The 17,606-nt window shown below is 39.1% G+C and overlaps 3 pseudogenes; all 3 read left to right on the top strand.

Annotated features, from left to right (window-relative positions):
- Positions 1-4,936: 4,936 nt before the first annotated feature.
- On the top strand, positions 4,937-5,009 carry LOC148373407 (U2 spliceosomal RNA; annotated as a pseudogene).
- A 456-nt stretch (positions 5,010-5,465) lies between these two features.
- On the top strand, positions 5,466-5,586 carry LOC148373406 (U2 spliceosomal RNA; annotated as a pseudogene).
- Positions 5,587-5,830: 244 nt separating this feature from the next.
- On the top strand, positions 5,831-5,959 carry LOC148373405 (U2 spliceosomal RNA; annotated as a pseudogene).
- The last annotated feature ends 11,647 nt before the right edge of the window (positions 5,960-17,606 follow it).

Below are 17,606 nucleotides of genomic sequence, written 5' to 3'. Positions count from 1 at the left end.
AAAACCATTTTTTTCTTTGTTCCTCTTTTATTTTGTTCAAATTGTTTTAATTAATTGTCATTGCACATGATATACTTGAACCAAATCTAGCTTTGAAAAACATATTTGAATGAACGATCAAATAAATCTGAAGAGACAAGTTTGAATTTTCTATTGAGAAAGTCTCTCCTTTCAGTTATTCTGAGGAGGACGTACGAAAAACCTCTTAATTAATATCTTGATCTGAAGTTTGGTTGCAAGGAAATTGACATGAATTCTCTGTACCGCTTTAGAGGTTAATGATATGTTAATCACGATTCACAAATGAAAACAAGAAAAAAAGCTCCATGCAGAAAAATCCCCTTTATTGGCGTACGATTGACAACTACAATTCTGAGGTACATTGCGTTGTTGGCCCAGATTTATAGCGTTTGTTCGCGAAACTTGGCCTGAATTAAAAATGGAAGCTTTTTTTTTTTTACTTTTTTATACTCCTCTCTGTAACCTCTGGCCAGTGAGTGGTAGGTAACGTTTTCATGCTAAATTACAGCCGAAGGGAATATGTTATCCTAAATATTCTTGTCTTTAGAAGCTTAGATCATGCTTATCCATCTGGAAGCTTTCCAAAACCTGCATTCATCTTGCTGCCTCCATGTATAAATATTTATTTACTTCATCAAATCTCAACATTAATATTTTGGACTCACTCAATTGATGAAATCGTGGAAATACGCCTTTATAGAGTTTTTGCTACACATACCAGTTTCTATTTCTACCCAAACACCTGAGAAGGTGCACCAGTCGTAAAACGAGGTCGTACTTGATACATCTGTAGTATAAGCATGGTTTTTGTCTGTTTTTTCAAGTTAAATAAATAATTTACCATTTAGAATTGTGTACTGTCTATGCAGTGCATTCGCAATGATCGCAGCAAGGCTTTAGAGCTAGGACCTTAGCTTGGCCTTTTGGCTGAGAGTAAGTGTCCCGGCTCCTAGGCTTTGTAGCGTATTATGAACTGACCGATAACTGATAATGGATAATGAATAACGAAGATAGAACAATAACCCTTAAAAACCCCATTCGTGTTTGAACTGTGAACTTCGTGCGCAATGATCGCAGCAAGGCTTTAGGGCTAGGACCTTAGCTTGGCCTTTTGGCTGAGAGTAAGTGTCCCGGCTCCTAGGCTTTGTAGCGTATTATGAACTGACCGATAACTGATAATGGATAATGAATAACGAAGATAGAACAATAACCCTTAAAAACCCCCATAAAGCTAAATTCAATCGTTACACTCAGACAATGTTAGAATTTTGTTGCACGATTTCTAGATGGCACGAATCTCTCGTGCTGTCATGTTTCCTTGACCGTATCCAAACACGCCAATGGGGTTCTCCCAGGAGCTCCCCCCCTTTGATAATATTGAACCTTCCGAGTTGAGAGACTGGTCAGTTTGACTTTGCAGAAATTTTCTCTCACGCTTTGAATCTCTGCCAGGCAGCCTGCCTTGATCGATGCGCAAAGGCTCACAAGAAACTGGTTCTTGTGAGCCACATTGAGTGCAAATTGACAGATGCTGAGTTCTAAGATGCTTCTCGGTGAAGGCAGGTGGCTGAGCCTCGAGGGCTCAATGGAAGATGTTGAACTACTCCCGTTCTATGGATGGCCAGACTTATGTAGAACCAATATCGTTGTAATTCTCTTTTTATATTGAAAACCTTACGCTTTGTGATTATGAAGTCATGATGTATTTCACTGTACTCCAGGGGTGTCCAGACTTTTCAGAAAGCGGGCCGGATTTGGTAAGATAAATATTTGTGAGGGCCAACTATTCAGTCTGGCATTCTTTGAACAGTCTTCAGTAAATTCACACTCCATGAAAAGTACGCAGTTCTCTGCGATTAGCGTCCCAACATCGTAACTTGTCTTTGTAGCATTTTCATTTACCTCGCAGGGTCTTTTGACAAAGCACTGCTGTGCTATTAAAACAGCTTCTAGTTGCTTCACTATTTTACAGAATTAGTTTCCAGTTAGCTTTTTGTAATCAGCATGTTTTGGCTGCCAGTGCCTCTGGATAATATGTTCTTTGAAAACAGCCACATTCGCTAGGCAAACTAGGCAGACACAGTTGTTTCGAATTTCAGTGAAAAAGTACTTCAAATTCCGCTTGTCCTGGAAGTGGCGGCCCTCACAGTCAACTCTCCTTTTTTTAAATTTACAGTGGTCATGTTGGAAATTTGGTGAGCTTAAATTCTCACAAAAAAACATATTATTAATTTAATGACAGAGGCTTTGGGGCCGTAAACATTTGATCATGGGCCGTAACAACATGGTTGCTGTTTTTAAATCTTAATGCATCAGCACTGCAAAACTCTCTTCTGTGTTTGTGACTGTGTTTTAAACAAGAATATATAAGGACATCAATTTATAAGCTGAAAATGCTTACATTTACTGTATATGCAATGATAGCAAATAAAGGAAAAAAAGTTTGTGGGTCAAACTCGTTTGGATATATGCAGTAGTGCTTTTAAAACTAAGACGGCACTCAGGTTAAGATGCCTTGATTCATCTTCAGGTATTCCAAAAGTACCCTGAATGCAGAAGGAACAGAGCTTTTAAAGAATAAATATAGAGGCAAAGTGTTTGTGAAGATGTACATCCGGTGAATATGGAAACGCACATTAACGTTTACTCGAACAGGAAAGCTTTTAGTGACTACTAACGGTCCTGAACTGAATATGCTCAAACCAATAGCCTGTGTCTCCTTTTGAGCTTCTATCTAATTGAGATTTTTCTTAAAGACCAGGAATCACAGAAGTATTGTAAATATTAATACAACACAAATACACCTGTGACATATAAATTCAATCTCTGTTTGACTGCTTTCATTGCTGCATATGAAATAATGCTTAAAGATGGAAAATACTGTAGGCACAAACTATACTCATCAGGGCTTACTCATGGAGTTTGCTTCATTACCTAATTTAATATCCTTGAATTGTAGTCAGATATTTCACATGTCGGTCACTTGTTAAAATTGGACATGTGGAAATTGATCCAACACATTTGTTATGTTATCCTGTGTTTCTTGACACACATTGCAATTAAACATGTCTCTAGGGCAAAAGCTGAAAAACAGTTATTGTGAAACATAATAAACATATGCCTTGCATGTTAGAGAATCATTGTTTTAGGTAGCCATATGCCCGCTTTATGAAAACATATGCAAAGTACAAAAACGATCATGAAATACCTTGCTTTATGCATTGATTTCAGTTGGGGTTGTTTTTGACCCTACTCATTGAAGAGTTTATTTGTACTGGTAGGTCATACATCCACCGGTTAATATATGTACCGTAAATTCCGGACCATAAGCCGCTACTTTTTTCCCAAATTTTCAACCCCGCGGCTTATTCAGTGATGCGGCCAATTTATGTAAGTTTTCTAACGGCCGCCAGCGGCGCTCGAGTACAAAAGGTAAGATTTTAACTGCAACTTCTTAGCTTGTGCACAAATTAAATTAGCGCAGACATATCCTCATTATGCAAATTGCATAAAGAAAGGCACATGACGCAACTTTCAAGCTAGATGCAGTCGAGCATCCGATATAGAACTTATTTTGCGAGCGTGATGTTAGCATGTTTTTATATAAGGGAGTGTGGGACCACGTCAACATGACAAAGTCTCTTTCCCATATTGAAGGTAGACGTCTTTGATGACGTCAGTTAAAAGGAGGAAGATGAGGACGGTTTTTTGGTTTGAACAAATTTATTGACACTAAAAACAGAAAACAATCATGACAATCTCAACAGCAATTAAGCACATTCACAATATTATATTCCAATATTACGTTTTTAACAGCAAACACAAAGTGAGGTTTGAACAAACCTTCTCGAAAATCAAACATATTCACAATTTCATTATATAACATCTTTGTTAGTGTCAATAGATCCGTCCAGGCCAAAGTCGATTGTCCTCGGTCTGAACAAATCCACCGACACCAACAGCAGCAAAACACAGCCATCAAGCATATTCACATTTTTTTTATATTTGACAATATGACGTGACAATATGACGTTTTAACATTTTTTCCTGACATTTTCAACATCAATTAAACAATTTCAGAGTTATTTTCTTTTAACAGTAGTTAACCAGCGTGTAAAAGGCAATACTATTGTGCAAGGGCATAGCTCTGCCATCCCACCCTCCCAAGCAGCATTCTTCCAGTCCTCTGTGTGGGTCCTTTCCATTCTGCGTGGGTCCTCTCCCTTCTGGGTTCCACAACCCAGGCCGTTGCTGCCGGGACTCCCACAGTGTAGCTCCGGCTCCCCCCTCCGGGTGGGTACAGACGAGTCTTCTTTATGGCTGCGTCCTAGGCCCGCCGCTCGCAGATTGTATGGTATCTGCAGCCATTTGGAGCACAGCCACGGTTTACTGTGCTCATTTCAAGCACGGTATGTTTTTTTAACAGAGATGTTTACTGTGTTGCGAGCGTGTTCCTAGTAGCGTTTTGCTACCCTTCACAGGCACGGTTTGGGATGAAAGTTATATTATTATTAAAGCTTTGAAAACTCTCTTGGTGTACCGTCTTTCTTTGTAAATATGTGTAACCGTGTATAATATGTATTTGCAACGGTATATTTTTGTAATGTATTTATTTTAGAAACTTATTCTGATATGTTTTGTACGAGCAAATGAGAAAGAAGGGGCGGGGCAACGCGGGCTGACAGGAAGTGGAGTAAAGGTGAGACGTGTTTGTGGATGCGGCCGACAATAGTGGATATGTATTTTTCCCACCCTTACCTTTGAAAATATACACTTTATTCCTTGGATTACTTTCAACGGGCACCTTGACTCTGCAGGTCTGCATTAAATGTTAAGTACCGGTATCATTTGCCGTTCATCTGCCAGTTGTGTTTTCTGGACTGTATTGGGTAAGGGTTAGGTTGTGTACTGGGATGGAGATGGAATAAGAGCTTGCTCTGTCCACTCCACGCATCGGCCCGGTATTGCAGTACCTCCGGGAACGGTGCATTCGCAATGATCGCAACAAGGCTTTAGGGCTAGGACCTTAGCTTAGCCTTTTGGCTGAGAGTAAGTGTCCCGGCTCCTAGGCTTTGTAGCATATAATGAACTGACCGATAACGGATAATGGATAATGAATAACGAAGATAGATCAATAACCCTTAAAAACCCCAAAACCCCTAAGTGATGACCAAGGCCAGGAGATGGTGACAGAGTGAAATAGGGCTAGGACCTTAGCTTAGCCTTTTGGCTGAGAGTAAGTGTCCCGGCTCCTAGGCATTGTAGCGTATAATGAACTGACCGATAACGGATAATGGATAATGAATAACGAAGATGGATCAATAACCCTTAAAAACCCCCACCTCTGGGTATGATGCAATTGAAACTGAGAACCAGGTGAAGGCTTTGTAGCAAGGCTTTGATGCTAGGTCCTTAGCTTGGCCTTTATTGACACAGCTATGTCCTTAGTTTGGCCTTTTGCCATGATCTTTGATTTTTGCAATCCGGAGATGGTATAAGAGCTTGCTCTGTCCACTCCACGCATCGGCCCGGTATTGCAGTACCTCCGGGAACGGTGCATTCGCAATGATCGCAGCAAGGCTTTAGGGCTAGGACCTTAGCTTGGCCTTTTGGCTGAGAGTAAGTGTCTCGGCTCCTAAGCTTTGTAGCGTATTATGAACTGACCGATAACGGATAATGGATAATGAATAACGAAGATAGAACAATAACCCTTAAAAACCCCAAAACCCCTAAATTCAAAGCTTTGATGCTAGGTCCTTAGCTTGGCCTTGGAGATACCATGATCATGAACAACTGTGATGCTATGTCCTTAGCTTGGCCTTTTGCCGGCTTGTAGTGAGCACAGATTTTTGCAATCTGGAGATGGAATAAGAGCTTGCTCTGTCCACTCCACGCATCGGCCCGGTATTGCAGTACCTCCGGGAACGGTGCATTCGCAATGATCGCAGCAAGGCTTTAGGGCTAGGACCTTAGCTTGGCCTTTTGGCTGAGAGTAAGAGTCCCGGCTCCTTGGCTTTGTAGCGTATTATGAACTGACCGATAACGGATAATGGATAATGAATAACGAAGATAGAACAATAACCCTTAAAAACCCCATTCGTGTTTGAACTGTGAACTTCGTGCGCAATGATCGCAGCAAGGCTTTAGGGCTAGGACCTTAGCTTGGCCTTTTGGCTGAGAGTAAGTGTCCCGGCTCCTAGGCCTTGTAGCGTATTATGAACTGGCCGATAACGGATAATGGATAATGAATAACGAAGATAGAACAATAACCCTTCAAAACCCCAAAACCCCAAATTCGTGTTTGTGTTGCGTTTTTTTCAATGTGGGCGCATGCGGCTAATATACAGGTGCGGCTAGTGTATGTACAAAATCGGTTTCCTCCAGAAATGTAGTGGGTGTGGCTTATAATGAGGTGCGCTCTATAGTCAGAAATTTACGGTAATTGTAATTGTAATTGGTATTCCATTGTGAGTCCTGTGGCATTAGACACGTGTTTGTAAGTTGTTTGGTAATACACGGCCATAATGTATCCCAAGTAGTGTTATCGGTGCATCACAGTAGTTCCAAAATATTAAAGAGTTTGATATATAAATAATGGTTTATATCATTGTAATAAATATTATGCTGTAAAAATCCTACTCACAGGAAGCAAATGGTGTACAATTTAAGTGTGATTTTTACAACGATATGCTTTTTTTCTTAATAAGTGGATCTAAACTGAAATTAATTGTATTTATTGTCATTGGTAACAACGTAGTCAAAGACTGTATGCGACATGAATAGCCATGGCACTCTAAAGTAACATGTAATAAACACCATAATGAGTAAAAAAATAAGATATAAGACCGTCAGAATAAATAGGCAAACAGATATATAAAGTTGTTTTTAGAAACTGGAAAATGTTATTATAATTGTGCAATGAAAGAAGGTGCATCGTAACAGTGGTGCGATGAAATGTAGAGCAAAAACATTTAGTGGCAATAAAATTTCCTGAATAAGTCACGAGATATATAATTTGCACAGTTTTGGAGGCTTGTTTAGGGGGAGTAAACTGTCTCGGAACTTGTCTGTCCTTGTTTTAGGGGCCTGTAGCACCTACCAGTGGGCACCAGGTCAAAGAGGCCGTGGCCAGGGTAAGAAGAGCCCTTTTAGAATGTTGGTGGCTCTCCTGCGGTATTGCAAAATAGCAATGTCTTTTATCATAGGCAAAGAGCAGCCAATGATCTTCTGTGCTATTTTGATTACTCTCTGTATACTTGTTCTGTCCGCTGCCATGCTCCCGGGATACCGCACCGTGACGCCGTATGCCAGAATGCTCTCCACTGAGGCTTTGTAAAAGGACACGCGTAGCTTCTTGTCTAGGTTGTTCCTCCTGATAATCCTGAGGATGTGTTGTTGCTACTGGACCTTCCTCACCACAGCCTTGGTGTTGGCAGACCAGGACAGGTCGTTGGAGATGTGCAAGCCCAAGAGTTTGAAGGATTGGACTCTCTCTATACAGTATCAATTTATGATGAGTGGAGCTGCGTCTGTGTTTGATCTCCTGAAGTTAAGTATGACTTCCTTGGATTTGGTGGTGTTCATGGTTAGATGATATTTCGATCATCTTATTGTAAGTGTCTCATCCTCCTTCCTGTATGCTGGCTTGTCCCCATCAGAGACAAGTCTGACCAAGGCGGTTTTGTCAGCAATCGTCACAATCATGCTCGTAGGATGGATGGAACAGTGAAAATTCCGAGGTGTACAGGGGTGAACTGTAGACCACAATCAACAATCAAAGTGATCAAGGAACTATATCTTGATATTAAACAAGTTGATAAATCAAGCGCTTATAGAACGTTTCAACTCACCAATGAAAGACCGCACACTTATTATTTGTTTCGAAACTGGTAAGCCTCTAATTTTACAAACAATTCAAAAACACATTGCCAAGCATGTCTGTGTATAGGTTTCATGAGTCGCACAAATAAAGTGGTGGAGCATACAAAAGCAATCTAAAACACTACACAGTTATTCAATTATAAAATATTGCATCTAACAAGGCAAACATAAACGTGGCTTTCTCTTGGAGGGCATGTGTATATGTTTTTTGGCAACTGAACACACTATCGTGGTTTACGTTGCTGGATTGCATCGCTGATTTGCAATCAAAACCTAACAGAGCAATAATGGAACTCACTGAACTGCACATAATTTAGCGTTCTTTCCACTCAGGAGGCTTTTCTTCACAATACTTGAAAAAACTAAGGAAATGGCATGCATTTACATTCACAATTTATCATAAACCATTGAAGACAAACATGGTGATTTTGCTCCTGCGATGGGATAATTGGAGTGCAGTGCACACATCTTTGGCTGCTATCATGACATGGGGACATGGGGACATGATACAATGCAGTCATTTTTTCCCTCAACAGCAGAGTTACTGTTTTTGCCTCAGATCAGTGAAAAAAGAATTACATTTTGACCTCAAATATTTAACCTAATCAATAGACTTAAAAGAGTTTCATAGAAAAATTATCCCTTTAAAACTGGTTTTCAACTGGTCTGAATTGAATATCCACCATCCCACCATAATGACAAGCTGCGACCTAAATTAAAAAAAAAAAACTTCTCAAATTAATTGAACGAAAGGATTGTTCATTTGAAAACAGAGATAGTAGAATATATTTAACTTCAACCAAACAAAATAACCATAACAGCCTCGCATGAACTGGTTGATTTTTCTGTCACGTTTACAATAATTTACGTTTTTAGACCCAAAATCCCATACTTGTCTCTATACAAACTTTGAGTAGAGTGCTTGTGGTGAACAGTGTATTTTTTCAGTTCCGAGGTAATTTAACTGATTATTTTTTCCGACGTTGCAACGCCGTTATTGTTACTGGCGGTCAAAAGCGGTGCATTACTTTCAGGGTTGGATAAGGTTACTTTAACTTTATTACTTTCAATTACGTTTGGATTACTCCAATACCAAATATGCTAATAAAAGACAAAATAAACTAAATATGAATAAAATTATGACTCACAACATGTGGTAAGCTTTCTCTCCTGGCTTTGATCTCTTTGATCTCTGGCAAAACTAACATAAAATGCGACAGAAACAAAATGAAAATAAATCCAAACAGCTTGCCAACATCATTTTTGCCGTTCCATGTATTCCGTTACTTCCCAAGCCTGCACAAAATTTAGTAATTGTATTCATATTTAGTTTCTTTTGTCTTTTATTAGCATATTTGGTATTGGAGTAATCCAAAAGTAATTGAAAGTAATCAAGTTAAAGTAACCCTACCCAACCCTGATTACTTTGGATGAGCAACGCCAACGGCAGCATGCACCCTCAAACCGGCTTTACGCTCTCTTCTTAGTTTTTTCAGCCAGTGTTCGAGTATACAGTATAAACGGTTATTTACTATCAGCCCAAAGGTCCAATGAAGAAGAAAAAATTGCAGATTAAGGAATCGAGCATGCGAACAAGGCTTCAAATAAACCAAATTAGTAATGCCAAACTCAAAACTATTAGTCTAATTAGCAGTACGGATAGAAACATATTCAGATAACTGTGCGGGCTTCATACCTTTACAAAACTCTAAAATGGACCAGATTCCTATGTTAATCCCACTATTTCCTGAATGCAAATGTACTGATTTTATTTGCTGCCCCTCGGCCAAAAGGAAAATTGTGCTATAGTCTTTGTCCCGGGTGGCAATTGTAGACCCAACTCTGATTTCCTTGGGCCCTGAAACTGGGTCTCAGTGGAACATGATCTTCCTTCTTCCTTCCAGTCAGTTAGGGAGGTCAGAAGACTTGTGAGCATTTTGTGCAATATCAGCTCTAGAACTTTAACTAAGAGCCACAGAGGGAAATGCACACGCTGTACGATGTGCACTCGACTGCCACTGAATTCGCATTTGCTCCAAAGTGGTGAGACACACCACTGATCACACAGTACAAATGTGCTCACTGTAAGCATTTCTTCTCTGCCTTAGTGTGCATTACTCGTGACAAATCACAGTTTGTACTAATTGAGGGAAAATAAAAAAAGTGAACACAGTCTCTGTATACATTTATCGGTGACCATTGGATGTCCATGCAAGAGACTGAAACAAATTGCAGCAACAGAGAGAGGGAGAAATTCATGGAGTACTGGTTTGATTGCATAAAATGCCCAAAGTAGCCCAAGACCCAAAACATTTGCGTTGCTTTTTCATACCTTATGCAATTATGCTTTTTACCTAAAAATGCCCTAATCAACAATAAAATATATATATATATATAATTTTAATTAAAACAAAAATCATAGTTGCATCCATCAATTTTTCTGCATATGCCCCTCAGAAGAAAACGTTCGGATGTTGTACTTCTGTTGTACATTAATAATGAAGTGTTGGCCTTGAAAAATCCGAATATATGTTGGGATTTGCATGATTGATGGAAAAAGTAAGTTTCCCAGTCACCATTATACACTCAACATACACAGGAAAATACACGATAGACAAATTGAACGTGCAAATGAAATATTGAACAGAAAAGAGGTCCTATTTATAGACACAAGTGGAGGTGGCTGGGGGCGTGGTTCCATTATATTATTGATGTTGCGCTGTTTACCCGCTTTCTTGCCTCAGAGAACAGCTGCGGATCCTGGTAGCGTTCAGCAGGGACCTCTTACTGCATGAACTGGACAAACTAGTAAAATTGTTTGCTCTCACGTTTTCAACGTGCCTGCAAAGAGTAGAACAATGGAAGCAGAGGGTACAAAAACCTCTGCAGAAATCGTATCATTCAGTCTCTGAAGACCCTGAGAATTATGTCTCTGCAATTTACGAGGTTCTTGTTTTGCTATTGTAAAGGCAGGTGGCAAATCCAAAATAGCCGTATTGTTGGTTATGTTAAAAGACCAGTAATATAAATGACTGCACGGGAGGCAGGTGAAGCATAGCCTCACCTGTCATCATGGGAAAATAAAAATACGGGCTGTTCCAAAAATCTCGGGCACATTTGAAGTCCAGTAAAACTAATAACAGAGTCAACAGAGAGAAAGTCAACAGTGCGATGGCATGGTAAATTCATAACAGATGAGAGCTTAATCCCAGATAAAATAACGGGAAGCCCCTCAACATCAGACGTTATACACAAACAAGTTCGAACTGCTTTCCATGGAGCCTCCTAAATCAATCAAAATAGCTTTTTGTCTTAAATCCACTGCACACAATGTCTTTCAAGCTACAGTTTTATATATATATATATATATATATATATATATATATATATATATATATATATATATATATATATATATATATATATATATATATATATATATATATCAATATTTTTTCCCTAGAAATGTGTTTCGCACAGCTAGCCCTTCATACTAATTAATAGTCAAAAAGTAGCTCTCAGCTTCAAAAGGGATAGAGATGCCTGATTCTGCTCACACATTTGAAAATTGCTGTGTCCGCTTTTTCAGTTGCAGGGTTAAATTCTTTGCTGTCAAATGCTGGGAAATGACTCTCTTTGTTGTGAATCACTCCCTCTTATCCGATTTGATTTGCACGCGTGACACCCCGAAAGAGCTGAATGACACATCATTACAGTCACTTTAAGGTTGTGACTAAATTCTCAGGCAGACGTGACGCTCTCCGGCGCCAACATTAATGCTCGTAATACTTATGGATGAGGAATGATGAGGAGCCGTATGAGGCCGGATATGACCTGAGCCACCAGCACAAAGAGGATCTGATAGCTTTGGATAAAGTACTTCATTGACAAATGAAGTACATAATCTCGTTGAAATCTGCCTGACTGAGCTGCTCTGCCCTACACCCGGATACAGATGAGCTGCAAGCACTTTTCAGGCAAAAAATTGCCATTCAATGTGCTGTATAAACACATAACATACAGCAAGACAGTAAAATCCCAAATGATATATACAGACGCTGCCCTACTTACAGATGAGATAGGGCCCGGACGATTGTTCTTAAGTTGAATTTGTTCGTAAGTTGCTTCAGTGCTATATCCCTTATGTTTAAGGTTTATATAAGTATGTTTAAGGCTTGTATAAGTAACATGTATTCTTTTGTACTAAAAAAGTAAACATTTTATAAAATAATATGCCCAATAAAGATAAATAAAGTTGAGTTGAACTTACTTTTGGAAGATCGGCTTCAAGAGGTCCTCCTCTGTGGTAAAAATTGGCAGAAAAAAGCGTTCCGACCATTTTCTAAACCGCATCAAGCTTTCTTATTCCTCCTCTCCTTTACACTTTACACCAACTGTATTGAATGGATGCATGAGGTATTAAACAATAAAAACGTCAAAAATCTTAGTGCGATAGAGATACAGTACACGCACTGTAATATGTTTACACACGAACTAGGAAGTAGAAGCCGGATTTTTTTCGTCAGTGTGGATGCTGGGAGACGTCTCACAGCACCACACGGTGGAAAGAAGCACAACAGTACTGTCTTCTACTCGGAAAAAAGGTGCAAATAATACAAAATGTAACTTACAGCAATGTCTGGATATTTTTTGACATCCCCAAAAAAGGTTCTTATCTACCCATTCTCGTACGTCGAATGGTCTTAAGTAGCGTCCGTACTGTTATTGTTTTTGATATGTGGAGCAAAATTGAGATCAGAGTCCAAGATAACGCCCAAGTTTTTTACTATAATCTAGAGGTCTAAATTCTTGTAGTTTTGGTAAAAGTTTCTCTCTCTGACTTTCAGGGCCAATGAGTAAAACCTCTGTTTCGTCCTCCTTGAGCTGTAGGAAGTTTTCTGCCATCCATGATTTAATATCTGAAGTGCAATTTAAAAGGGTATGTATAGGACTTGTGTCATCAGGGGACATGGCAATGTAGAGCTGGGTGTCATCAGCGTAACTATGGAAGTTGACTCCGTGTCTTCTGATGAAATCCCCAAGGAGACGCGTATACAGATTAAAAGTACTGGGCCTAAAATTGAACCTTGGGGAACCCCACATGTCATTTCATGGGTTCTGGAGGAACATACATCCATACCTACAAAGAAATCATCATACAAATCTTATCAGGATGAGATTGTCAGATTGAGAAACAAAAACGTAAGAATTTAATTGCCCACTAAGGGCATAATTAGCTGTGATGCATTGAACATTAATGTTGAATTAAAATACTATAGTTGCTGTCAATGGCCTGCACAGACGGATACTAAGTGGTGCTAAAGGTCCTGACGTTCTGCCATCCCTCAAAAAAATGTAACTTTTTCCATTTATACTTGCATATAGGCTGAATTTAGGACAAGAAAATACAATACTGACATCAGAGTTTCTGCTCATATACACAATTAAATATATGGACACAAGGTGGCGTAAGTCTCTCATTTCTTTTTATATGTAAGACGGAAAGGCAATGATAAATAGGGGACTGGAATTTCTGAGGTGTAAAAAGAGCTCATGTCCAAGTGACACTATGCGATCTTTTCCATTTGTTGTAGTTGGAAGCAAAGATTTTTACAGACACATCATGAAAACTGTAAATTATACGAAGTTTTTAATCCCTTGTTAACCTGACACATAAAATGTTAAATAACCTTTGTTAGTTATTTCGCAAATCAAAATATTTAGGCACTTCCCATGTCCCGATGTTACTGGTTAACCATGAAAATGCCAAATGTTAAACCGTTTAACAAAATTACAGAAACACTTTAAAAATACATAAGATCTAAAGAGGGGATTATGTTAAGTATTTTTCCTAATAATAATGTGGGGGTGAATCTGTTAAGAAAATGGTGCAACATAATTTTATAGACATTAAAATGATCATGGGGAATCCAAAACACATCAAAATTAAACTGAAAAAAAAATATGTAGCGGATTGGCGTGTTTTGCCAAAATATCATTGTAGAAACTTAAAATGATTCTCAGTTATTTGTTTGGCCCCATGTGCTTGTATGCATGCTGGACACCGTTATAACTAGACAACTGATGAAGTACTTGGGGAGTTCCCCCAAGATCTGGACCAGGGCTTCACTGAGCTCATTGACAGTCTGAGGAACAGCTTAGTAGTGTAAAATGGAGGAAGGCAGACCAGGAGAGCTGAAAAAGCCCATAGAAGGTCTTTAAAGCCACAGTAAGATCTGTATCCGCTCCTTTGTGCAAGGAGGAATGGAATTAACTCTTCTGGAGCCCTTCAAAATGACCTTCAGCAGGCCACTGGTATGAATGTTCAAGACAAAACAAACAAAATACGGCTCCACAAGGGTGTGTTGCGGGCTTGACGTCCTGTAGCACCATAGAGTTTGATTGTCATTTGTTATAGACAGATTTGAAACCTATGCCACACGTCTGCTCTACTCTTCACCAATGTGGTTTAACCTGAGCACATGCAACAGACATTTTAAGGTCTGGAGATGCCATGCTGCAGGCAAATTCATTCAGCATGACGGATGCAAAAGTGTGTCTGTAATGTTCTCTGGAGGCACATCTCTAGAAAGACGCAGACAACGCTACAGGTTACCTAATGCTTTTGAGATGAAATCCTTGGATCCATTGTCAAAACATGGGTTCCTCCTGGCCCATTACCTGACTTCATGTCAGGCAAGTTCCAGGATGATGAAAAATTTGACAACGTTGACTGGTCCCATATTTACTTATCCTAAAACAAATAGAATGCCTATAGGACATCATGTGTAGGTTCCTCATTCTCAGTTTTAACAGGAGCTCAGTAATTCCTTGGAGCAGATCTCAGATGACATCCAAGAGGACACTATGTACAGGTAAGATCGGGCATGAAAAAATACAGCTGAGCTTGACACAACCCACTGATATATAAGCCTTAACCCGGCGGAACCCAACCGATTAACTTGATTTGAGTTAACCTTTACTTTGGTGCCGAAATAAACCCAAAGCTTTACTTCAGCGCCGAAGTACGCATGGCGGAGAAATATGCATTTTGGCTGAGGTACATGGCTTCAGGTTTACTTCGGGCCTCAAATCAAGTGTGCGCTTAGAAGCCCAAGTGCGCATTTCGGCGAAGTGCAGTGAAATGAAACTGAACTATATGGCACTGAAAATAAACTTATATTCTGCAGATCACAAGTTGCAAATACAAAATTATTTTGCCGAATAGCATAAAAGAAAGTTTGGAAAGATTGTAAGCTATTAGCGAGAAGCTCAAATGACGTCTAACGTAAGCCACATAAAAATTGGAAGCAACGCATCTTTTACTGTGACACAGAGGTTGAAAATGTCTTTGTATTTAGTTATTTAGAGTTTAACTGCCCCACGACCCTACTGAGGATAAGTGGTGCAGATAATGGATGGATGGATGGATGGATGGATGGATCGAGTTCAACTAATAGTTTGGTAAGCATGTTCTTTTGGATAAAATTATCTAAATAACATAACTTCGGCGCAGAAGAGCGCATTTCAAAGTCAAATTCTACCACCAAAGTGTGTTACTCATGTAAAAGTACTGTTACTTCATAAAAATATTACGATAGAAGTAAGATCAGTCAGCTAAAAAATTACTGGGGTAAAAAGTAAATGCATGCCGTGCAAATCATTCACGAAGAAAAACAATAAAAGGCAAGAGAGAGCCTGGCTGAATGATTGACGTTTTAAGCCCTAACACGGATTCCGTCCAGGTTTGGGCCCGGGCTCAGGATCTTACCTTTAACACCATCCCTGGTTTCATAAGATGTTATCATAGATGTCTAAAAGCACGTAACTAGTCTTCTGTGCAATTCTTTCACATTCATTTTTTGGGGTGCTTTTGAATCCCCCTTCTTTAAGGTGATGATTTCCAACCATATTAAATTACTAAGCATCATTTACCAATACATTTTAAAATCATTGCAAGACAATTTTCTGCCTGTTTGGATCGGATGTGGTCCTTTAATTGTTTTTACCGGTGCATTTATCAGACTGTGTGGTAATCAAATTTGATTGAGTGAGAAGCTGAAAATCAAAAGTATCTTAATTCTAACTGGCTTACTTGGGGTTTAATTGACCACTATGTACTGGAATCATTCATCTGCTAAGTGTGTGGGAGTTGTTTGAAACCCAACAGGTTAAGCAAAGCGCATTTTTTTACCCTCTTAACCTCCTGCCCCCTCTCTACTTTTTTCTCGCCTCAAGTCGAAGCCAGCGTGATTGCCTCAGCTCGGAGGCTCTCCTTTGGAAAGGGTGCCAGACTAAGACTTCGAACAAGTCACTCACTATCCTTTGTGTTGCTCCGTAAGTGCACATCCCTTCATTAGACTGAAATTCTTGACAGCCGTTCACATGCTTCCCCAGCTTCTCTGACAGCAAACTGCATGCTTCGCTGGATGAACAGTACAATAAGAACCATGCCAAAAACATATACCACAAACACTTCTTTACTGCACATTCTATGACCTAAACACAAACACTGCTGGACTTGATTGTAAGAATAATAACTGTTAAGAAAAAAGACCCCAACTTTTTTATGACGCTGCCATAAATTAACAATCTAATAAACTAACAAGAAGGATACCCATAACTTGCTATCAACACACAACAAATATGTCCTTAAGTTTCAAGAATGACACAGTCTGATTCTTGAACATTAAAGGGACAGCGTGTCTTATTTTATGCCATTACATGATGATAAAATACATGTTTTTGTTCTACTGACAGATACTTTTTATTTTTCAGCAGAGGCTCATTTTTTAATGGTCTGCCACCACACCACGTAGCAGCCTGGTAATCTACCACTCTACTCAATATAGTAACTTGATATGGTCTGATGGTGCCATTGTAATGGATTTACGACCGGTTGGTCGGCATTAATCCTGGTTGAAAGTCAAATATTACTTGTATAAATAAATGATAATAACATTTATTTTGATGACTTTTATCTATGACATTTTCTAAAGAACAATTTGAAACACACTTTAACTTTGGATAAGCCACAGATTAAAATGTGAATTTAAATTGGAGTATAAGCAACAGAAATTGTTACTTACAATTTCTGTAAAACACAGCTCCCTTCACAAACATTTAGAAAAAAAAACACTGCTGCGCCATTTTTAAACTTAGCATTTTTCACACAAAGCAGGGAAATTTAACATTTTAGTGTCGTTTTTCTTGATTCATATACAAAGAAAGTCGACACTGAGTACATAGGTTGATTTTCAACTTTTCTAAAAAAAACAGTCATTATTGAACTCAGTAAAGTATTCATCTAAAAAAAATTAAGGTTTTTCGGAAAACGGCTATTTTCAGAGCAGGCAAGGCGCAGGAGTTCTTGCACTCCGGACTTGGAGTCTTTCCCCTCCCTGGACTTGATATTTTCCTTATTAGAAAATAAAAAACAAATCAATATCACCAGTGGCTCTCAACATAAAATTGTAGCGGTAATGTATTAAGTGTGTCACTTCAAAAGTGTGCAAATGTAAGCGTTGAATGCATGATTGCACGATAAATCTCTCATTAATACATTCAATCTTCGCAGTGCATTTCTCTGCTTCAAGCATTTCCTCAAAAGGTTGAAAACAACCAAAGGAAAAGTCAACATGGACAGTGTAAACAGACAAGGAGCAGAAAGGGCAAGGGCATGAAAGCAAACATGCACTACAGAG

The sequence above is a fragment of the Urocampus carinirostris genome, chromosome 1 (assembly GCF_059441175.1).
Source record: "Urocampus carinirostris isolate Australia breed hairy pipefish chromosome 1, RoL_Ucar_1.0, whole genome shotgun sequence".
Lineage (NCBI taxonomy): Eukaryota > Metazoa > Chordata > Actinopteri > Syngnathiformes > Syngnathidae > Urocampus > Urocampus carinirostris.
Note: the sequence above shows the minus strand (reverse complement) of the source record. Positions and strands in the feature narration are given on the sequence as shown.